Source organism: Neltuma alba, unplaced genomic scaffold, assembly GCF_004799145.2.
Source record: "Neltuma alba isolate B1F8T4 unplaced genomic scaffold, ASM479914v2 tig00011318_pilon, whole genome shotgun sequence".
Lineage (NCBI taxonomy): Eukaryota > Viridiplantae > Streptophyta > Magnoliopsida > Fabales > Fabaceae > Neltuma > Neltuma alba.
This window is the reverse complement of record NW_021636025.1, coordinates 432,990-458,881: the sequence shown is the minus strand read 5'-3', so window position 1 is coordinate 458,881 and position 25,892 is coordinate 432,990. Positions and strand designations below refer to the sequence as shown.

The 25,892-nt window shown below is 33.5% G+C and overlaps 1 long non-coding RNA gene across 1 annotated transcript; it reads right to left on the bottom strand.

The window, feature by feature from the left end:
* Positions 1–6,359: 6,359 nt before the first annotated feature.
* LOC114711762 (uncharacterized) lies at positions 6,360–20,199 on the bottom strand. Its single transcript, XR_003737170.1, has 3 exons — positions 20,189–20,199; positions 10,134–10,139; positions 6,360–6,694 (listed from the first exon to the last, which is right to left on the bottom strand). It is a non-coding gene; the product is annotated as an uncharacterized LOC114711762 (long non-coding RNA).
* Between the last annotated feature and the right edge of the window lie 5,693 nt (positions 20,200–25,892).

The window sequence follows — 25,892 nt, the reverse complement described above, 5'->3', positions numbered from 1 at the left end:
TCAAAAAAACATGAAAAATAGGAGGGTATAGAACAATATTTGAGGCATGGAAGATAAAAATAATTTATTTTTTAATTTTATATATTTTCTTGGAATTTTGCTAATTAAGTGGAAATTGGCCAAATTAAATTATTTAAAATACATAGGGGTCTCAATAATTCCTGAAAACATTAGAAAAATTATTTGGAAGGTTATTATGAATTTTAAAATTGTTTCTAACTTCTAGAGATGCAGAGGTTAACTTTAAATTATTTAAAGTTGGAAGTATATCGGTAAAGGTCCAATTTTGAGAAAAATTCAATTGAAGGAGTTATAGAACAAAATAAAATCTAGGAAAATTAGAAAAATCTCTCCTCATCAAAAGGAAGCTATTAGCTCAAGGAAATAAATTTTTGGAGATAATGAATTTAACAAGATCAAAGAAAAATTTAACTGATATCATAAAATTATAAAATATAATAACCATAAGCTTGGTAGGGTCAAATTTTTTTTCTATTTTTCTGACCTAAATGGCTCTATTTGTGGAGGTTGAGGACTTATTATTCATTTTTTTAAGATAGTCCTTATAATAATAATAATTCTAACTAATACACTTGACTAGTAAGGATTATTTTATAACAAATAACACCTATTTATTCCAAATAAATAATTTAATTAATTTTTAGTGAACAAGGAATTATATTAAATATTGAAGATAATATTTATACAAATAATGATTACCCCAAATCATTTCTCTCTTTCCATTAACCTACACCTTCTCTCTCCCCTCTGGACACACACACGTATATATATTACTTCGTCATTATAACGTTGCAAACCATTGTCCCTTCTATCTTATTCCTATTTTTTTCCTTTAATTTATCTGTTTCCTTTTCTCCAATGCAAGGTGAACTGGTCTCGCGGTCTCCCCTGGGTGAGAGGTTTCAGTCTCTCCGTACGTGAGTGAGCTGGTGCCTGTGTGCTTAGTGTTCCAGCACCTCTCTCTCCGACGTTCGCCGGAGATGAGGCTGTCCAGCTTGGGGGTTTGGTTTTGGGGGTTTAGGATTTCAGTTTTTTCAAGTTTGTTATGGTCTTCTGTGATTTGGGGGGTGGGCATTAAGGAAAGGATAGTTTGGTTGGTGAAGGAGAGAAAGGAGGAAACGATGTGGATGGAAGGATATTTGACGGTGCTACAAGGGTGGTTAGATGACTGCAAAAATGAAGGCATTCCTCTTGTTGTTTCTTCTCTCTTAGTTGCCATTGATCAGGTATGGCTTTTTGAATCTTCTTCGATCTAGTATTGCTGGCTTTGGTTTCTGGTGGATCCTCTCAGTCACAGTTGCTTTGTATTGGGTTAGTGTTAGTGGTGTTGGTCGGAGTCTTTGGGGGCTGCTGTGGTGCTAATGCTGCTGTTGTTGTTTCTCTCCATGTGGTGGTGGTTGCGTGGGGCCTGTGATTTTGCGCCTTCATTAGCAAAAAGGAGATCAAAAGGGATGGGACCGAGGGGGTGGTTCTTTGAACCCCCATCCCTTATTTCTGGTGAAGTTTACAGTGTTCCTTTGCATTTTCTGGTAGCAGCAACAGAGGTAGTAGCTTAGGCTGTGTTTGGCATCGTGTTTCGTGGCCTAAACATACGTTTCCATCGGTAAAAGCTACTTTTGAGATTTTGAAGTTGTTTGGGTTGACTTCTTTTGGTGATGGGCTTATGGGGTCTAATGAATTGTTGGGCAGAAGCTACTTTTTTTTGCTTTTGGAGTGAGGAGCGGTTGAGGGTGAGGGACGGTGGGGGTGCGCAAGAGAGAAGAAAAGAACAAAGAGAAAAGATGATAATATTAGACATGAACAGTTTTTTTCTTGACATGCACATGTTGTAAAAGTGGAATAATAAATTAAGGATAATATTTTTTTTAGTAAATAATGAACATAAATTATCACAAAAGTAATTACTTAGTGTTTATATTTTTTTTTGTAAAAAAAGATATCTTTTTGTTTTTATTTTATTGGGGTTAATACAAATTTTGATCCCTCAAATTTAGACCCAATTTGGTTTTGGTCCCTGAAATTTAAAACGTGTGGTATTGGTCCCTCAAATTATGTCTGTTGGTCCCTGGCTTCTTGGGACCGTTAAATCCTGCTAATATGGAATTAACACTGTTATGTGCTAAGTTGGACCACATGACCTGGCAATGAACCACTGAGCTGGCATCCTGGTGTCACGTTAGCTGGAGATGGACCGAAAAAAGAAAAACAAAAGGGAATTAGAGGCAAAACACAGGGGACGACGGTGGAAGAAAAAACAAAAGGGAAAGGGTTTAGATAGAATCTACACGAGTGGAGAAAGAAAACAAAGACTTGGTGAAGGCAAAGGCAACAAAGATCCGGTGAAGGCGACGAAGAGTCAGCAAACGCGACCTAGATCTGCTAAAGGCGACGAACATTCGGCAAACGCAGGTAAGGATGACTGGTGTTTGGTAGGTTGTTGATATGGGTTTTCAATTTTTGCAATATCATATCTCTCCATCTCATCTCTAACATCTGATTCAACTTAGGCTATAGTCAGGTAGAATGGGGTCAAGTAGGAACTCATCATCGTCGACTGTGACTAGAAGGATGGGAAAAAGAGGATCTGAAAAATGCAGATGTGGGGACAATCTTGTGGTTTTCACTTCATGGACTGAACAAAATTATGGTAGAAGATTTCTTAAGTGCCCAAATTACAAGGTTAGTGGCTGATAAAATGTTTTTGTCACATTTGATTGAGTTATTGGATGTTTGGTGGGTTGTTTTTGTTTAATGGCCTCTGGATTTACTTGGCTTTCAGGAGCAATGGTCATACAATTATTTTGATTGGATTGATGCACTGGTTGAGAATCCAATGTCAGAGGAGTTGAAGAAGATGAAGAAAGATGGTGATGATATGAGAAGGAGGATGAAGAAACTGGAAGGTGTTATATTTATAGTTGTTATGGTGAATGTATTGTTGTTGTGTAAATTGCTGATGTAGCAGAAATTGAGTGGGATGCTTGTGTAATTGTGGCTAGAATTAACCTGCACATTCAGTCATTCCCAGATCTGGAAAACATGTACTAACATTTTAGGCGTCTGTTTGATTGAGTAAAAGTTCATTAATCTGGAAGAGGCCTTTATTGGTCATTGAGTTGAATATTCTTTGATTAGTTCGCTGTATTTATTCTAAAGAGAATTATGGCAGCAACATTTCCTGTGTTAACAGAAAGCAAAATGACACTTCAAATGTGGTAGGAAGAATAATGAGAGTTAATTTATTGATATCATGCACCGGATTGGTGGCACGCCCAAAAGTGCTCTCCCTTTTAGATCATTCAACTCGCTGTAAAGTTGGTAATAATCAGTATAAAGAATAGTTTTGTTTCTTTTTCTTTTTTTTTTGGTTGACCGGGGGTATAAAGAAGGGTGGTCACTTTGCATGGCAGGTACGCATGACACTCACATTCTTCTTTGACCCGCGGTATCAAGAAGAGTAGTATAATGTATATGTATATATTAAATTCCTTAGTGTAATTCTTTTTGTTTGGTAGAGATTCCTTCATCTAATTCTAAATATAAACCGTTAGTTATTTGAAAAAATTTAATTAAACCATTAGTTATCTATAATAATATTTGTTCATTTTATTAGTGAATAACTTGAGGGAAATTTTACATAACTAGGAGCCAGAACTGATTAAAATCTTATACATGAGACTAAAGCAAACACCTCAGGTAACTTATATACTTAAGACAGGAAGACACATCTATCCATAACTTATATACTTAATATATACGATTGTTTCCTTTTGATAGGAAGACACCTTCATCCATGATTTTGAAGGTCACAAATATATCCAAAATATGCTGCAAACTAAAGTGATAAACATTTTGAAGGTTACAAATATATCCAAAATATATAATTACACAAGTGACAAATAGTTCGACAATATACTTCTTACGTAAAGCCAAAATACTTCCAAAACATGCTTCATTCATGAAGGCACAATACTTGCTCTATTTGCTTCCCATTGCAATTTTTAATGTCAAGGTTGACAGCTACCCAGAGGAGTTGCAACAATTGACTCTTGAGTAGAAGATGATTGCTTTATCTTGATTGGAAGCTTGTTAGGTCTAGTGGGTTGCTTGCAAGTCCGCCGATTGTGTCCTTGTTTTCCACAATTAGAGCATAAGAAGGTGCGATATCGTCGCTTCTCATGTTCTGTCTCAACTGATTGTTGTTCATCCAATCCTTTCTTCCGGTTTTTTTGTTGGCCTCCCAAGACGCTTGTGATATACGGGAGGTTCAATGGGCTCACCATCAGCTTTCTCCCACAATGTGTCACCATTGATTGGCTCAATAACAAGTGAGTAACACGCAACAAATGATTGCAATGTTAAATACTTGTCCACATAATCATGTGGATCCTCCCTCTTGGCATAAATACAAGCAGCTGCATGTCTGTAACATAATTAATGCTTAGAATTCAAACAATAGAGGGAAAAAACAGATTTACTATGAAATATAGAAAGCAAGCATATATAATTTTACCTGCACGGGATTCTATTTAGTTGCCACCAATAACAACTGCAAGTTTTGGCGGTGAGATCAACCTTGAACTTGTGAGTATTGAATGACACTTCATACCGATTGTTTCCCGCATATCTAGCCTCCCATTTTCGACATTCTGCAACTTCTTTGTCCAATCGCTTGCGAGGTCACGGACACACAATACCCTTGTCATGATACTTATCGGCTTTAACACGATTTTCTGCAAACCGAGTCATGAAATATGTCCAGATTCAATCAAGCAAACTAATAATTGGAAGTTCTTGTGCCTCCAGTAATCTTCCATTGAAAGACTCCATGATATTGTTTGTGATCATATCGCATTTACTGTATGCATCAAAATGAGACCTGCTCCAACAACTTGGAGGGATTGCCATCAAATGATCATGAGCTCCGCTACAAACAGCCTTCAACTCATTTATACAATCTCTCCAATCAGATTGCACGGTTGCCTTTGCAGCATGGAGAACTAAGTCACGAATGAGAGTGCCTCCTCCATATTTGACCTTGATATTAGAATACAAATGACGCACACAGAATCTGTGTTCCGCACCTTCTAATAATTCTTCAAATGTTGGCACAAGACCCTGCGCAACACAAGCCACAACTATGAATCTGCACAACACAAACCGCAAGTATATTCCACACCTTCTATGTAAATGACAGCTTCATACTAAACCAGTCCGGATCCAAACAAATTTGAATCTGAATGTGAACCCTTTTTACCACGTGTGAGTGACAACTAGATACTAACCTTGATGATCCAATATATTCGAATCTAAATGTGAAACCCTCTTACCACGTGTTGGGAAACAAAAATAAAAAACTGGGTGATGAACGACTGAAAGCATGCTTGGTCAAAATATCTTTTTATATACTATGCTTTCGTGACCCAAGCATGCTCGGTGGAAAAAGTAATATGCTTTTGTTTATTCTGTAACTTTTTCGTCCACCATATAAAAATCATCAAAAGCTGAACAAAAAACCTTAATTTAACTATCACAATAATTTAACATACAAATAATCCAGAATCTATATGATACAAAGAAAAGGTAAAGAACAAAGAAACTGTATGATACAAAAAATTTAAATATCACAATCGAAGTTTCATGTAAAGAAATATTTGATACATTTAAGATACAAATAATACAGAAAAAGATTAACTTACTTTTTGTTGGTCTGATATAAATACCCATCTCCTTTCCTGCATACTCCCAATGTCATTAAATAGATTTTTGAAAAACCATGTCCATGAGTCTCTACTTTCTGACTCAACCACGACCCATGCTAATGGAAAGTACTGGTCATTAGCATCACGTCCCACAGCCACAAGTAATATCCCTCCATATGGACCCTTTAAGAAACACCCATCTAACCCAATGATTGGTCTACAACCCGCTACAAAACCTCGCTTCACAGCACCTATGCACTCATATAATCTCTTGAAAACAGGAGGATGATTTATGCAAGGCTGATTAGTAAGTAATGCAAATGTTGTTCTTAAGTTACATTTCCTCACTTCATTACAATAATCTCTTAATTTATGATATTGCTCCTTATAGTCACCATCAATCAATGCCTTGGCCTTTTTTCTAGCCATGCGGGCCTTCCACACAGAAATATCAACCATGTAGTGTTCTCTCACTGACGCAATTATATCCGCCAACTTGATGTTTTTGTTTCTCTTCATTATGTGAACTAACTTTTCTGCAATCCACTTGTAGCTAGCATTCTTCCCTTTTAAGGATACCCCTCATTTATGTTTTGAGTGTAATGTCTTCAACCGATATGTTAACTCACTTCTCACTTGGCTCACAAACATTAACCACTTGCATTCAACATGTGCACATTTGACCCTACACCTCACCTTATCATTCTTCACAAATTTGATTTCATATCCATGGAGTAAGGCATACTCTCTAACTACATCTTTAAACTGACCAATGGAAGTAAACTCCATACCTAACACAAATTTAAACTCTTTGCACATCTCTACCGGATTATATCTTACTCTGTTAACGTTGCCTTCTCCTTCATCGTCTTCTTCACTTGATCTTTCACTTTCATCAATTCCCTCTGACTCATGATCAGATAACAAGCCCAATATATCTTCCTCCCTTGTCTCAACAACATTCTTTTGGCCTCTACCATCAGGTTTGGCTCTCCAAAATTCTGAACTCTTTACAACTTCTTCTAACACATCATTTACTCCCACATCTACATATTCTGAAAAATAATCATCATCAATTTTCTCCTCTTCACTGTTCTCAAAGTCTGAGAACACAGACCCTGAGTTTGCTTCGCTCCCTTCCTCCCCACCACTATCACATCTATCACTTTTCCCTTCCTCCCTATCCATATTTAACCTATCATGGCAAAATAGTAAACTAAACCATGACAAAATGAAACAAAACATTACATAACAGCAGTCAACATGATATCAAAATTACTTTAACAATAAACAGAGCACAATGTAAGCAATGCATGAACCACACCCATTGTTCGGCAACAACATTGTACCCATAGACCATATCATTGAAATGAACAGCAATATAAACAAATTATACACGATTGTTCTCTGGTTTTGTTTAACACTGCCCAAGGACACTCATCAAAACAGAGCACCAATGGGTTCAACTAACACAAATCAAAACAGAGCACCCACAGACACTGACCACAGATTGCATGATGAACAAGATGGGACTTTGAGTCACTTAAACTCAAACGCACAATGTAACTCCAATGTCAACACTATTTCAAACAGATTGCAAGATGAACAGGACGAGACTTTCAATCAATATGTTTAAAGGTTCATATTTGCAGCACTTACCCTTTGACAACAGCGATGCGTACACAATGGTGATCAACAGTGTCTTCCTCGCCTTTCAACAGACAGAAGCAAATAAATATCAATTATAAACCTTCTTATCACGACGGCCGCCGGTAAAAGCACTTTTTTGGTGACGCCCACATCAGTAATCGTCGGCCACGAGTGGGTCCTCTAGACCTAGCCCTTTCCCCTTTTTTTTCCCTCCACAAACCGTGTCTGTCGTTATGTTTGTCGTCCCCTGTGTTTTGCCTCTGATTCCCCTTTTTTTTTTTCTTTTCTTCAGTCCATCTCCAGCTAACGTGACACCAGGATGCCAGCTCAGCGGTTCATTACCAAGTCATGTGGTCCAACTCAACACATAACGGTGTTAATTCCATATCAGCAGGATTTAACGGTCCCAAGAAGCCAGGGACCAACGGACATAAACGGACATAATTTGAGGGACCAATACCATAAGTTTTAAATTTCAGGGACCAAAACCAAATTGGGCCTAAATTTGAGGGACCAAAATTTGTATTAACCCATTTTATTGTTTAAAACTTATTATTATAATATTACTTAAAAAATTTATGTCCTTTTCAGTTATTTTGTATCTAAACTTACTTTTTTATCATTCATCTAAACAAGTTTTAGTTTCTCAAACTGACTTTTCTACAAAAGTTAATACAAATATAAATCATATTACCCTGTCTGACTTTTATCTAATCTGATTTATGTAAAAATCAGATTGAAAAAAGTAACTTCTCTCACCGCCTATCCAAACACATCCTTAGTAGCTCTCTAAGTGTGGCTTAGGGTTAGGATTTGTGTCGGTGGTGTTTTCTTGGGCTTAGGGTTTTTTTTGTTGTTTGGGTCCCAGTCCCTATTGTGTTTTGATTTCTCTGTTGGACCTTATTGTTGGTGTTCCTTTAATATATATTTCTTCCGGTAAAAAAAAAAATGTAAGGTGAACTGGTGGTCTGAAAAAAATATGGAATGGAAATGAGATGCTTTCCAAGTCTCCACAGGGCCCGTTTGTTCAAAGAACCGATTGGTATGAAAATAAATGAAAAAGAATTGAAAGGAAGAGAGTAGAAAATTTTCAGCCGAATGAGCATTTGGTTTATACTAAAATTAAAAATAAGTTCAATAGAAAATTTATATTAATTGGATAAAAAGAGGTGGGAAAATTGAACTATTTTACCGTATTACCTTAACGAAATAATATAATATTATTAGATAAAAAATACCTTTTTAAAAAAAGACAAAATGATACTCGTCTGATCTTATTTATAAGGCAAAGAAAGAAGTTTTTTAGTCTTATTTATAGGGAACTGAGAGAATTTTTTTATATGAATGTACAATTTTTCACTTCATTTATTATTGTGTTGACTTTGTTTATATGAGGTATAATGTATATTAAATAGGAATAAAGTTTGAAAGTTGTTAAATTTTAAATTAGAGTTAATAAAATTTAAGGTTTTTTTTTGTCTGTGTGAAATATATTAGAAGTGACTTATAAATAGAATAAGAGAAGTATAAATAAAAAATGCTTTTTTAAACTCACGCAATAATAATATTATTAAAAAAATTCAATGAATTATCATTTAAATAAATAAATATGAATATTTAATTTAAATATTAAAATTACTATACATATTAAGTGATTGAAAAAAATTTAAAAAGATAATTAAATAACAAAATATAAATAAACTATATTAAAAAAATTCAATTCAAATATGAAAAAGAAATATAAATATTATATAAAGATTATACCTTTTTTTTTTTTAAGAACTGTATTTTTTTTTAATTTTGTGTTTATATTTTTATCAATTGGGCATTTTTGTTGCAGCAAAAATTAATATAATATATTTTAAGCTAGTCCTATTTTGTTTTTAAATTGTAAGATGTAATATGACTAAGGAACAACATATCTTTCTTAATTTAAACACAAATTAGGCAACTGACATATCAGTGAAAAACTTACTGAACTTGTTTTTAATGCAACAATACCCATTCAAAAAAATATTTTTATTTTAAAGTTATGTCTGATGAAATTTAATCTTTAATATGACAAGAAAATGAGTAAGCAAATTCAAATTTTCTTGCATTGAGTTGAATTTACTCAAGAAAATTTAGGTTTTCTTGTATTTCCAATCTAGTTGCACTGTATCATGCTCTGCCTTTTAGGCAGCGAACGGGATAAGTTTTCAAATAAAAAATGGTGACATATTGTAAACACCCGCAGTAAGGAATACAGATATAACTTATCCTTGATAGATATAACTTGAATTCAATGGCCTTGGAATAGCAAATAACCTTCTATTACAATTTAATAGCTTGCTATCTTCAAAGCAATGTATATATCACTAATTTCCTGAAAATGTTGGCCTTTTTTATGGGACTTGAACATAATGACTAAAAATTTCTTAAAAGAGAGGGAAATAAAACCAACGGGAACTATTAAAAGGAATATAAACAAATAATCAAATTTGGGAAAATGAATAAAAAAGAAAACTGTATATAAAAATTAAAGCTACAGGAAAAATGTTCAAACTAGATAATCCATAAAAGAGATGAATATATAGTGTCCAAAAGCCCAAGCATGGCAAGATATGGATTTAGAGTGACGTTGTAATGGAAATCCCATTAGCATACAACTTATAAAATAAAAAATGTATTTAAAAAAAAATATATTCTACTAAGTACTAAGCAAGATGTTAACTTTAAGTGAAAGAAGAGACCTGAAAAATTAAAAACGAGAAGCTGCACGAGGTGCTTATTTTCCAGAAGAAAAAAAATTTATAGTCACTAATAATCACTAACAAAAAGGCTGTCTTCAGATTTAGCGAACTCTAGTTGCGTGTTTTTATCAATGTTTTAGGGGTAAATAGGTCAAATGCGCTTTGGCGCAGGCGACTGAAAATTTGTTCCCACCACTTTGGGTGGAATCAAATTTTTAGTTATTCAAATGAAAATCAGCTTGCCCCTTCCATTCCATTTTAGCCTCTTTGGCGAACCAAACTAGCGCTACCAATGGAAAATTTGGATTTTTTATTTTCAGACCCAAATTTTCCTTGAACTACACTTGCCCTTAGATGTATATTATATTAGCTATAAAGCTTAGGCGTACTTTCTATTTACTCTTGTTTCAAAAATATTTTTCTGCCTCCATGATAAATACCTTTTATTGTCAACAAAATATAAATACTAATATTTTACTATGACTTTTAATTTAAAAACATGATGCTATAAAAGAATATGATAATTTTTTTTTATTCTTAGCTAGCATTACATTAATAATATATATGCATATATATATACACACACATATACAATAGATGGATTTTAGAGGGTAGTTTTAAGATATTAAGTAGCTTTAAGATAGTTTAGAGTAATTCTAGAATAGTTTTAAGTTATGCATTGATAGATATTTATGTGAAATTTTGTAGACTCTCTTTGAGAGTTTTAGAGTATCATCGTATGATTACCTATGAGCTAAGAAATAGCAGGTAACTCTAAAGTTTCTTCCATATACATATTAATAGCTTGTAGATGTTATTGGTGTTAGATATCTTGTAATAAACTAATTATTTTAGTATGTAATATGTATATATATGTGTTTATATACGATAAATATTGAGTTTCCAAATAAATAAAGCTTTAGTATATATGCATTTCTATTTCTTATGCTATTAATTAATATTTATAATGATTATATATATCTTGATAGTTATAATGATTGAATTACAATGAATTGTGCCATTGACGATCTATATTAGATTTATATTACTTTGAGAATGATAGTATATTTGTTGATACTTTGTAGTATATTATGTTACAGCATTATTATTATTATGACATATGCATTTTTATGGTGGACTAAGCTCATATGGAGATTGATATGTTAATTAGTTGCCTTGTGACATGCCATCACTCAGTACATAGTGGATGGCACTTGTCAAGGTCCCTCTTTCTATGTTTTCCTTTGGCTAGAATTGTATTGGAATTTGTAGGACACGTGATACCTCCTTAGTTTTGCTTTTTAAGGAGGGGAGTCATAATCTAGACTTGAGCTCTATACTTTTTGTAACATTGCGAATTTTGAGCCAAGAAATACTAGAATTAGCTTGAAATGGGTAGACTACCAAACCTCTTGGTAGGTGTTCTAGAATCTTTCTAAAAGAACAAGAAGATTCCTAAAGACTAAATCGCAAAATAAGAGTTTTTTAGAACTATGGGACAAGTAAATTAGAACTCTAATAAAGTCTTGAGGACTCGAGTATAGGAACTGGAGATGATTAAAGGCCAAAAGTTATGCTGAGAATTTTAATGAGATCATTCCTAAGACAAAACCCAAACAAAGACTTAATCATAAATTTAGAAAGTTTCGGGTTGGAAAAAAGCAATGATAAAAATTATGCCCAAAAATTCTAGAAACATCCTAAAAAAATTCTAGAAAAATGAGAAATAAGGTTCTGAGGCCTATAAGAGGTTAAAAATGACAAAAAGGCCCCTAGAGCAAATTGATAAAATTTTCAAGGTTTAGGCTAATTATGAATGTTAGCCTAATTGAATTATTTAAAATATGAAGAGGCCTTAGATAATTGGAGAAAGATGGAAAATAATACTTGAGAAATTATCACAAGTTTTAAAAATGATTTCGTCCTAAGAAAGTGAAGAGGTTGGCTTTAACATAATTTAAAACTAATTTATATATTATCTGAGAAAAGTCAAAATAAACAGTCTATGGATTGACTTTTGACCTGAAAAAAATTAAAGAAATTTTTGTTGATGAAAAAGTAGTACTGATACCTAAAGATAGATACTCGAAGTCATAGACCGATAAAGAAAATTCAGTCAAGTTACTCCAAAATAAATGTTATTAAATATTTTAATAAAAGAACAAAAGGAAAAGCATCACTCCCTCTTTAGGCATATTATATAATGCCATTTAAAGTTATTTGTAATCAAATTTGGCATCCTTAAAGTATACATCTTGAGCTTAAAACAAGTGGTAGATCACTTAAAATGAACGTATGTGCTAAAAGTTATGATTGCTCAAGTTTAAGGCAAAGAAACTGGAAAGTACATTTTTTACCAAATGAACAGTAATCTTTCATGAATTAACTATACGAATTGAGAAGTGTTGAGCTCATATTTATAGTTTTTCTCTATAGTAATTAAAAGAGCTTTAAATGGAGACTTGAATTACCCCAATAAGATTTTTCTATAATAAGTTATAAATTTTCAAAGTTGGACTGAAAATATGAAATTTACCAGTGAACAGTAACTCGAAAAATAAATTTCAAAATTTCAATCTATGGGCTTGTTTTGTGATTCACTTGAACTATAATGCTTTCAGACGCAAATTAAACAAGGTGAATGGAAGGATGTTTCACCTTTGGCGTATATCTCAAGTACTAGTGAGCTTGGGAAAAATCCAGTTAAATGTATTAGTTTTAATTGGACTTTATGTTAGCATATAGTTCCAACCAGCAGAATAAGAATAAACGGTGATATAAGGAAGGCTTCATAATGCATTTATTGCTGTGAAATACATGTTGTAAATGAATATGTATTGATTATGTTATTGATTTAATGATAGAATTTTGGTACAATTTTGACACTTGATGTTTAAAAAGGAGTAGAGGAAGGCCGAAGACAACATTTAATGAAATCATTAAGAGAGATCTTTCAATTAACAATATATCCAAAGATTTGGCTTTGCATGGCATTATGCGATCCATGTAGCTGATCCCACCTAGTGGGATAAGGCTTTGTTATTATTGTTATTGTTTGCTACTTGATGTTTATAAATATATACTAATATACAGCTAGTTTTAATAAAATACATACGTGTCAAGTTCGAAAATCAGAGAGCACACTTATTAGGAGGACTTTAACTTTAACACTCCTGGCCTGATAGAAACTAGTCTTAAGCCCAAATAGCTAAGAATACTCTGAGTCAAACCAAAAAAAAAATACATATGTGTGTTTGGTTTGTATATGTTAGGAGTTTCAATTGTTATTGAAACATTAGATCTCATCCATTCCTTTAACATTTTGAGATGATAGATCTAGTAAGATTCAAGAAAAGGCATTAACAGAGTGAGTCAGGAGGGTTTGTTTGTGCTCCATGAGTACATGCTATGTTATATATAATGCCTCAACCAAACAATCCTTATACTTAACAAAGGTACTTCACAAATAGCCCACAAGAACTTCTAGTATCTAAGTCATCAAAGAAAACATATTCAACTCCAAAGGTTTATAACATCTCATAGATCCAAAATAAATCTTTAAAAAAAACATAACAAAATAAAATATGAAAATTTTAGAGTCATGGCAAGTAAATATAACACAGCATGTACTTGAGGAGTACAAAAGAGCTTTAATGGCTCACTCCACTAGTGCCTTCCCTTGATTCTTGTTAGATCCATTATTTGAAATTTGTTAATGAAAGGGATGAGATCTAATATCTCAGTAACAATTAAAATTTCTATCGCATGCAAAAATATTTTATCAAAATTATATAAATGTAAGTATGAATTTAAATACAACAAGCGTTCAAATTGTACCAAAATTCTATCATTTAAATCAACAACATAACAAAACAATATTTATTGACAACATGCATTATGCCACTTCTCTTTTATCACCATCTATTCTTATTCTACTGACAAGAGCTATAGGCTAATACATAGTTTAACCGAAACTAATCCAATTAACTAGACTGTACCGAGCTCACCAATACTTGAGATATACCCAACCAAAGGTATAAAGCTCAAATCCAAACTATGTCTCCCCTCCTTAAAGAACAAAACTAAAGGGGCCGGTGTCACATGTCTCATAACTCCAATGTAGTCCCAGCCAAAGAAAAACATAGAAGAAAGGGCCCTGACAAGTGCCATCTACTATGCACCAAGTAATAACAAACCATGTGGTAACTAAACAACATACCAATCTCCTTCTGATTTCAGCCCATTACAGAATGCATATGACATAACAAATAATGCTCTAATAGAATATACCAACAAACATACTACTATTCTAAATCAGAAAACAATAAGAATCCGTAATAGATCTTTAGCGGTATAATTCATCATAATTCCATTATTATAACCATCAAGCTATTGAATTATTATAAATATTATTTAATAACACAAGTCATGACTAAAATAATTAAATATACGTACTAGAACCCTATCTATTTGAAAACTTAATATTTATCATGTATCTGAATATATATATTTCATATTAAAATAATTAGTTTTCAAGATATCCAATAATAATAACATTGACAACCAATTAATATGTATACAGAAAAAATTTTGGAGTTATTTGCTACTCCTTAGCTTACAGGTAACCACACAATGTTACTTCGAAACCCTCCAAGAAAGTCTACAAAGTCATAGATAAATATCTATCAATATATAACCAAAAAAAAAAATATTCTAAAGCTACTCCAAAATCCTAGAAATACTCTCTAACCTAGTCCCCACAAAACCAGCTATTTTATTTAGGTGCAAAAATATCTGGGGTTAATTGCGAAACATCCTTCTTTAAATCTCCTTTTAGTATGCATCTAGAAGCCTTACGGTTCAAGTAGATCGCGAAACAAGCCCATAGATTAAATTTTGAAATTTGTTTCTTGTATTACTATTTACTGGTTACTTCCAGATTTTCGGTCCAACTTTAAAAATTCATAACTAATTATAGAAAATTTGTATTGAGGTAGTTCAAAATTCTATTTGAATATCTTTCAATTCTTTATAGAGAAAAATATAAATCTGGACTTAACCCTTACCAATTCATATAGTTAATTCATAGAAATTTACTATTTATTTGATAAAAACTATACCTTCTAGTTTCTCTGTCCTAACTCTTAGCACATATATCTATTTTAAGTAATCTATCACTTGTTTTAAAACTTAGGATGTTTTCCATGGGAAGATTTCATTATTTGCCTCACTTCCACTCTATCACAAATTTGTAGCTCATTTAGAGATAACTTATCTCTCTTGCTTGTATTAATAATTTATATTCATTTATTTCTTGTTTCATAATCATGCCAACATTGCATAATTCATTCTCATGCATCACCATATTCAATCTTACTTGCTATCATCATCATTTGACATCACATAATATAATATGGCAGATTCATGTCATAGATTGATATACAAATTGCATAATATATAATACATTTACAAAAATACTGAAAGATGTTCAAGAAGTGAGGAGACATGGTATTTACAAAGGAGAGAGAGAGTGTGTTAGGGTTTTTATCTTTCATATTACAATAATTTAGTAATATTCTTTCTCTATTTTTTTTATCATACAATAATAATAGCAATAATTTTTTTTACACACATATCTAAAATAACTATTTTATGAAAGTATTTTCTCTTCACACATCTCTTTCTACTATTATTATTTTCTTTATACTTATTTCATTATTTATATTTTTTGTAGAATAGTAATTTATTATCATTTTTTAACACCCTTTCTAAGTCTTTTTACCTAAGCCTTAAAATGACTCTAAATCCTCAAATAATTAAATTGAGGTTTTTATGTTATATTTATTTGTCATGACACTAGAATTTTGCCTTTTTTTTTTTAAAGATACTTTAAGGAATTATTTTGAAACTATGGCATATTTTGTTATTTGAAACTGAATATGTCCTACTTTGATGTTTTGGACACTAGAAATATTTACGGACTATTTATAAAGTACTTTTGTTAGGTATGTCTATATATATATACACACACACTTGAGGTGCTACGATAAAGACTCCTTTTCCGTAAGTAATTTCCGACATAGCTTTAGTAGAAAAGTTTCATTTTGCTTTTGTAGATCCCCAACTCCCAAGCCTCCATCTTTTTTATTCATTGTCACCTTATCCCAAGATGAGGCGCAGCTTTTTCTTCCCTTCTTTATATCCCCATAAGAAATTTTTGCTTGCTTTTTAGCTCATTTAAGAGATGTTTAGGTAACAACAAGGTTTGCATATGATATGAAGGAATTGAAGTAGACATCCTCTATCGGTTAAAAAATCTAACACGTGTTAAATTACACTCCTCTATGATGAATGTGCCAGATTTTGCAACTTTTTTTTTTTCTATAGGGCTCCGAAGAGTGCAGATAGAGGGCTTGTTTAGAGGAAGTTAGGGGCACTCGCAGAGGTGTTGTGGGAGCTTAGTCTTGTGTTGGGGATTTTAATGAAGTTGAATCCCAAACAGAGTAGTAGAAATGAAAATAAGGTAGTTCAAATCAGGGAGGCTTGTGGTTTAATGCCTAATGATAAACTCTTAGTGTGCAGTGAATTCTTGGCCTAATTTGTAAGATCAAACAGCAATTTTGTGATTAAAAGTTATTTGTTTGGTGGGAAAGAAATGAGAAGTTATAATTGATCAAATCAGGAACTATGTGTCTTTTTTTTATAGTATTTTTGATGCTGTGAACTAGTTACTCTTTCTATTTGTTTTTATCAGATCTTGGGCCAGAAATTCAAGACATAGGGTGTGTTTGGGTGACACCCCAAACCATGGTTTGGGGTGTCAATCACCCAAACACCCCCTCTAAAAACCAAAACCATGGTTTTGACTCCAAAATCATGGTTTTGGAAAAAGCAAAAAATTTTTGCTTTTGGGGAAAAAAAGGAGAGTGTGAGAGCCTATATGATATGTATCTTGTTATGTTTTTTATAAACATATTTTTTGATAAACATATTTAATCTTATATTTTATAAATATATATACACATTAATTATTTATTAATTATATTATCTTATGTATTATTAATTATGTTGGTAAAAAATATATTATTAACAATTTTATTCCTTCAAATTAAAATATATCATAAAATCTATTTTTTCTGTAATTATCATATTAACTTATGTCTTTTTTTTAGTAATTTGTATATATAAAAAGTGCTTCTGATAACAACTATCCAAACACTCTCACTTCTCATAATCACTTTTTTACAAAATCTATTCTTCACAGAATCTATTCTCTCCAAAATCTATTCTCCAGAATCACTTTTCCAAACCACGGTTTGATTTCATCCAAACACACCCATAGAAGCTCAGGCCCAACCAAAAGAATAGGAGGCAGACTTTGAGTAATGAAGTGCTGCGTTTTGATGAAGAGCTAGGGGAAGAGGATTCTGTCATGAAACCGTTGGGCAAGAGAGTGATTAATCGGTTTTATGAGCTGGCAGAAGGGAATCAGCTTATCAGCTTTGTTCTATCCGAAAGGGGAGTTCATTATTCTTCTGCCCAGAAAAATTCTTTGGCTGAAAAAAATCATCACAACTCGCTGCTCTCATTTCCTCGCAACCTCCGTCCCTCTATTACCGTCGCCACTTCCAGATTTTGATTTCCATTGTTTCGTCTTCACTTTGTTTTCTCTATGGCTGTTGCACCGATTGATTGGAGTTTTACACAGTTCCGGAGTATGTGTGGCTGACTTCTTTTATTCACTTGGAGATATGACTGTACTTGAGCCTTCGATTTTCAAGGAGGGAGTTTCTTCTTCTCATATTGCTTTAAGCTAAATTCTTCTATTTGGTCAGACGAGTTGTAAGGCTCACTACAAAAAAATTGACTTTCAGCGGTGACAAATGAAAGTATAAAAGTCGCCACTAAAAGTTTTTTGCGGCGACAAGTCGCTGCTGAAAAGTCGTTGCCGTATCAGTCGTGGCTAAAAACTTTCAGTGGCGACTAAAAATGTCACCGCTAAAAAACACTTTCAGCGGCGACTTTTAGAAGTTTCAATGGCGACAAATGTCGCCGCAGAAAGTGTTTTCTGCGATGACTTTTTTGTCGCCGCTGAAAGTAATGCTTAAGAAGAATTGGTTTTACCAATGTCACGTCATCACTGCCAGTGCCACGTCATCACCGTCGGCCGCCACGTCATCGCCATCGACGGCCACATCATCACTAGTCACTACAAAAAAACAGACTTTAGGCGACGACTTTCGGCGGCGACAAAAAAAGTTGCCGCTGAAACTAAGACTTTCAGCGGCGACGAAAAAGTTGTCTCTAACTTTTTGTGTTGATTTCCTATTTTACCCATATTTATTGTCTCCAACTCACACTCTCTCTCCATCCCATTTCTCTTTCTTTTAATAATTTAATTGTTTTCTCTCATGCTCTCTCTCCTTATTAATGAGGGCATTTTTGGAAAAACAATTATACTTTTTACACATTGATTGTTTTTAACTAATTTTAACTGTTTTTTTGATCAACGTAATTCGGTTATTCGTCTCTTATAATAAGGAACGGAGGGAGTAGAATTCAGAACGTAAGATTATTGTTATCTGGAGTTATTGAGATTGTTAGGAGTAATGATTGAAAAATCATGTGTAAGCTCAAGTTGATGTTTACTTCCTCCGATTGAACTGATTCTACATCTAAATACTAGAACAAGTTGGTTTTGTTCTTGATTTGATTAAGTTAGTTTTGATTTGGACCGAGTTGGCCATGGATAGAAGAACTGGTTTACTGATTATTATTCCCAGACCGAATCATTTGATACTTGCTGTGATTTCTTTCGAGTTGATCATTCACAGTGAGTGAGCTTGCGAGTTGTGAGCGAACCTTTTCATTCGGTTCCTCAACTCCTGCTAGTAAATAGGTGAGGAAGGTACAGATTATCTCTAAGAGAACATTCATGCCGTATAGTATCAATTATTACCATCATAATCAATTCTTTTCCGTGATCCAAAATTTCTTCCCTGAATATAAAAACAAAATATATAAACAGTAGCTTTAGGATTAAACCAGAAAATTACAGAAATAATTCTTCTTTGCTTTACAATCCTTAATTTATTAATTTGTGATTCTTTGAACCTGTTAGGAACTTTAGTAAGCATTTAGCTACGCTCATTTGAGAAATGACCTAGGCTAGATTCCATCATCACTGCATTCTTAGCTTAGTATCTTTGTTAAGCACTACGACATGCTTTTCACCTGAACCTACATATAGGCATTGTTTAGGCTTAGACACGAGTCTTTGAAAGGTCTGATTATGCTTCAAGCCTTCACTACAAAAGAACAACTTATTACTAACAGAATTAGCAAAGAGAAATTATTTCGTCATTAATTTTTGATGGATTACAACAAAAAGAATTGCTAAATTTAGTGACAGATTAGTAATGAAAATTTCTCATCACTAATGTTAGCGATGGATTAGCCATATAATTTTATTCTATCACTAAATTCTGTCGATAAATTTTTAGTGATAGAATCAACAATAGAATTTTTTTGCTAGAAATTTTTGTCACAAAGTCCATTGCCAGTTTTTGTTATAAAATTCTTAGTGACAAACTTTTTTTGTCACTAATTCTATCACTAAATTGTTTGTCATGGAATTTCCTATTGCTAAGTCTTTCTGTTGCAATTCCGTTGCCAATTTCAAATTTTGTTATGTTAGATTATAAACCTATATCAATTTATATAATAACATAATTAACAATATAATGATTTAAACATATTTTCAATTGTAGATAAATTGATATATTCATGAAGTTAGTATTAATAAAGGTATTGTCATTATCCATCTCATGATTAGATACTTACTAAGATAGAAAAGAGGATTTCTTTAAAAATTTGTTTTATGTTCCATTAAAATTAATTTCTCTTAATCATTAATAATAATCAAACAAATAAGATAAAAGTATTAATAACTGTCTTATATAAATTAATATGAGAACGAAATAATTGTATTATATATACAATATATTAAAAAATGTAATATATGGTAGAAATTCAAAATCGACAAATGGATTTGTATAAAGACCTCCATTTATTATTATAGACAAACTAATGTTGAGCTGAATTTTGAATCTGAATGATGAAACAATGAAATTAGATCACGATGTAATTAATAATTTATGATATAAATTATTTTGGTCCTCGAAGTAACGGCAAATGATATATACAAAGGTTTTTTAAAAAGTGCAGCCATTTTCCGTGGGGTGGGGGCGCGAGCATAGGAAAGTGCATTTGGTTTCCTGGGAAGATGTTTGTACGAAAAAAGAAGGAGGCTTGTGTATTAGATGCGTTCATGCGTAAACTAGGTTGGGCCCTCATGCACCACCAAGATGATCTCTGACTTAAGGTCATCAGAGAGAAGTATGGTTGTGGGAAGTATCTCTTACCAAAAGTGGAGACAAGATGAAAGGGGTGTAAAGTGTGGCAAGGCATCAAGAATAAATGGGAGGAGTTTAGAAGCAGTTTGAGATGGCACGTTCGGAATAGGTGTCATGTTAGATTTTGGAAGCAGGATGTCTAGTTGCCCCACCGTGGATGTTTGCTTGACCAAGTGATGCGTGAAGTTTCCAGGAATCACTGGGACGCCAACATTGCAAAAGTGACTAAAGAGGTCGGAGACTGGAATATAAAGTACTTTGATAGGTATTTACTAGCATAAATTGCGAATGAAATTAAACATATGACACGTGATGTACACGAGGAAGACATCCCTCAATGGAGTCAATCACTATCAGGGATCTTTTCAGTTAGATCAACTTATGACAGTATCCGACCTCATGGTGAGGCATCTGGTGAGACATCCCACAACGTTGCATGAACTTCCTGTGGTTTTATGCAAAAAAACAAGTTGTTGACTAATGAGGTTAGGGCAGTGAAGGGGTTAGCAGGACAGTGATGGGCAATACTTGTTAGAATGGGAGAGAAACAGTATTACATGTGGTACAAAGTTGTGACATAGTAAGGGAGACTTGGTCTTATCTGGTCCCTCGAAGTCATGTGGTGAATTTCTACGCCACGCAAGGGACGTGTGAATGGAAGGATTGGAATATATGTCAGAAGTTGAAGGTAAAGGGATCCATGGAATGTCTGGTTTGCATTGATGTACAGGCAGCTGTGGCTCTCTCGAAATGCTAAAGTTTTCAATGATAAGCACAGCTTATCCTCGGAGGTGATTAGCAAAGCAAGGGCGTGTGCAGGGTGGGCAGACCCAAGAATTAGTGTCGAGGCTAGCCAGACGATTATAGTGGATAATTTGATGCTGCCAGAGGATGGATGTTTTAAATGCAACATGGATAGTGCGTGCTCTAATCTTATAGGGGTGGCGGCGTGTGTAGGCATTGTACGTGACTATACAGGGGAGGCGATATGTGGCTTCTCATTCAATCTCGACAAAGGTAATAGCTACACTGCATAACTATGGGGTCTCGGTAGTCTGGGATAGAGGGTCTCAAGGTGGTCTGGAAGAGAGGCCTCAGAAGAGTCATACTTGAAAGCGACAGCTTGGCTTTGGTCAAACAGCTAAACAATCGAGAAGTGGTTAATGACAACTTAACAGGTCTCCTGGAGCGGTGGTAAAACAATCTGGCCGTCAGTTACGAGTCAACTCATCACAGGCTTAAGACCATACACGCAGGTTCTAAAAGGATCGCCTCCTGGCAGACTCCCATTTTGCCAGCCCGTCCTGCCAAAAGGTGAGTGCCTCCATCCTTTTAAAAAGATTTTTTACCCATACATTTAAGATTTTTTAAATTAAATTATAAATTTTTATAGACTAAATTCTTCTTATTTTTATGTTTTTATATAATTATATAATTAAATTAGTCTCAAAAGTTGAAATATAAACATATAATTTATTATTAATAGCTATTTTATTAGGACAAAAATAGTAAAACAATAAAAAAAAGAAAATCAAATTTAGAATCAAAGTCTCTAACAAAATACAAATTTATTTGTAAATTAAGTGAAAATGATAAAATTTTCTTATTAAAATTAAAATTAAAATTATTAAAAATTTACAAACAATAAAAAATGACTGACGGGAGCTCACGGGTTGGTGGCTAGCCCTTGGCAGATGCGGGTTAAAAAAGACGGCATCAAAATAGTTCCTATTTTTTTTAATTCAACTTGTCATCTTATGGGTGTTGCAGGTTGAGTTTCCAAACTCAACCCATATTATTGACTCTATCTTGGAAGAAGCTATGAGTATGATTGGAAGGGAATAGGTGGTTCAAGTATCTTGGTGCCATTGGGAGGCCAATACAGCTGCAGACACCTTATCCAAATAAGTACTTGGCATGCACCAAGGGGTCATATCTTTCGCGACACCTCCCTCTTGCATCCTGGAGAGTATACGATCAAATCTTCAGAGTAGTGGCAGCACGTGAGCTGTCCAGTGTTTTTATTGTACCAAAAAAAGGGATATAGATTATTTTGGTCTTCAAAACAAATGCGAACGGTACATACAAAGGTTTTTTAAGAAAGAAATTTTTTAGGATACACACATAAGAAGCCGAAGGATGTTTATTGGCCAAAAAATATGAGGGATGTTTATTATAATCTATTCAATTTAATTAATTTTTTTATATAGGATAATTAACTAGATTTTATTATAATAGTAATTTTTTGAATAATTAGATTATTTACTAATGGGTTAGTATAATTTTTAGTCTCTCAAGTTTATACTCATTTTGGAATTGGCTAATGTTCTTAGGCTTTGTTTTGTATTGTTTTTTACTTGTTTTTTTTGCTTTATTGCTAAGTTGTAAATTTAACCTTTTTTCTTGCGTTTTGAATGTTAAAATCAACAAATTTTTTTTAAACCAAGGCTTGCAACTAGTGCAACACTCGAGTCGTTCTCAAGAGAGCCTTATTATCAACTTCTTAGTTAATTAACTGCTAAAACAAGTTGAAGATAACAAAGATTGGAGTTAAGGAATCATTTTAGAAGTACAAGTAATGCAATGAAAAACTATTTTTGGATTTTAGAGTAAAAGAAAAGATGATTTAGATGCCAAACGATATGAATGCTCGCTTGAGATAGGGTATTTAGGTGACAAGCGACGGTCTCATTAGGGATTTGGGTACAATTGAATCTAGTTCAAATGGATAGTTCCTTAAGCAAACTCTAATTGATAGAAAAACTTCACACCAATGAGTTCAACAACTAATATATGCAAGTATCCAACTAAAACTCAATCATTCAATAGTCACTTAATGTGGTTTCTAAGCACACTCGATATCGAGCAGCTGAATGTTGACTGATCACAAACATAAATTAAGACACTTAACCATAAAACTTAAGCTCAGTCTTACTTGTATGATTAGATTAGATTAATCATATTATTCCTTTAGGTGAGTCCATTTCAAAGGAGTTATTTAAGCGCTACCAAACTCGACAACTCACACCAACAAGCTCAATCATCAAGACTGAACAACATTAATCTCAAAGCAAGTCTAAACTAGAATCATCACACAAGAGATAACTCAAAATTAAAGACTAAAACTAAAATTAGCATTAACCAAATCAAAGTACTTAATACAAAATCCCAATCCAAATACACAATACAAAGATTCATCAATTCCATAACTCAAATCTCAGCCACATACGTAAAATGAACATCTAGCACTATATGTAGAAGATTCAAAATACATAATCAGAATTAAGAAAACTCCCCTAGATGATGTGCCTTTGTTCAAACACCATCAACCTATCCTCAAGGAGCTGGAAGATCCTAGGCCACACAACGCAACCTTTGGATGCACCGCGGGCATGGTGAATGAGGGTGTAAGGAATGAAGAAAATGGTGAAGGATGGGAGGGAATCGAAATTGGAGATGAGGAGAGGAGAGAAACGGTAATGACAGGCTCATGGAAGATGATAATTATGCCCAAGAGCCGAAACCGAATAGCCCAAATGAGTAAGAGTTAGGTTCAGGCCGGATTGTGTATGGATTGTTCCAATTTTTGCTCCAGGACCCGAAACAGTGCATGCTGATAAATGCACGTTCACCGCAATGAACATATGCCTTTGTCGTGACGAAGTTCACAAAGAGGACGCTTTTGTTGAGGATCGTTTGCCGCAACAAACTATATAGAGAAGCCCAACTTTAATTCTTGAGTTCTGTTACTCTAAGTTTGAGTTCTTGCACCTTCTTCCTTCATGTTTTATGGCACCTGCATGATCAAAATAACAATGTGCAGCATCAAAGGGTCAAAGGAATCTAACATAATTAAGAGCAAGTACAAAAAACATGCAAAACATACGAACATAACATTAAAATGATACGATCACTCGATGTTTATTAAAAGCTTTAAAATATGCAATAACGCTCCATAAACCAGCCAAAAAGTAGTCAAAATGCAAGAAAATATGCTACGCAATTTTGGTACAATTAGTTGTATCTTAGGTATTTTGTTTTTGCTGTTATAGATTGTAATCGCACTTTCGTTTTCAAGCAAGTGTAATACTATTTTTCGATAATCAATAAAATTGACTTATTTTTGTTAAAAAAATTTGTCATGTCTTCCTCTTTTAATATTCTTTCAAATCTCGTGCCGCATCTTGTTATATGACCAAAGTACCAATTCACATCTCCTAATAATTCAGAGATGTTAATGGAGTTTAATACTTTTCCAAATGCCTCTTCCCTTGCATAGTTCTGTTCTTACCTCTCCTATCATAAAAGTATTCATTCAAGTACTTAATTAAAACCCACAATGCACCCTTGTAGCCGGGAAAAGAAAAAGGCGCACGAAGTGAATCCCAAACCCAATTCTTTTATGTCTTTTCATATCATTTTTAAGGCTTTTATCATAGTTAGTGGTTCTTTTAATGATAATTGTGCTTAATTTAGATTAAGAGTCCTTTCTTTGAGTTAGTTTCTGTTTGAGGATAAAATTGTCATGATTAGTTATTGATTATATTTGATTAATTTCTAGGACAATTGATGCTTCAAATTATTGCTTTTTATTGCAAGACACTTATGAATTAGAGTTAAGATTGGAGACCAAGGAATTACACAATGCAAGACTCAGAGTATTGATTATCGAACTATTCATCGCGGCCAAGAAAATAATGTGTCGTGGTGTAATTAGAAGATGACCATCAGTGTCATCTCAGGATGTCTTCGCCTCGGCAACCTCACAGATTTTGATAAAGCTCCTCTCGAGAAAGCTTCGCCATGGCAAACCTTTGCCTTCACTGCGGCAAAGTCCTCATATCAGCAACCCAAATTCAAATCCTGATTGCAAGATTAGACTACCTACTCATTAAATCCGACCCATTTCACCTCCTTAAACATTTAGAAACTCTATTTTTGACCTAACTCTCCATCCATTCATCAATAGCCTCCTCCGTTCGTCCTCTCTCACTCTCCCTCACCAAATATTCATCTTCGTCTATTTTTCCTTCATCTTCCACCATGGGTAGTTCGAATCATTGCTGATTGTGATGCTTCCTACTCCAATGCGTGGCTAGACATCTATTCTCTTGAAGATGGGTTGATTGGCATGAGTTCCAAGAGCTTCAAAGGGGAGTTGGCTTCATCTATAGTCTAGTTGTTTGTTTATGAATTCCTAGATCTAGGGTTTGTAAAATTGTGACTGAACTATGTTGGTTATGATTGTAATCAACTTTGGATGATTATCTTGTGTATTGGATTAGTTAATGTTGAATGTGAGCTTCTATACATGCGATTACCAACATATTTTTATGCAATTCTTTTGATACTCTTCTTTGTACATGATATTG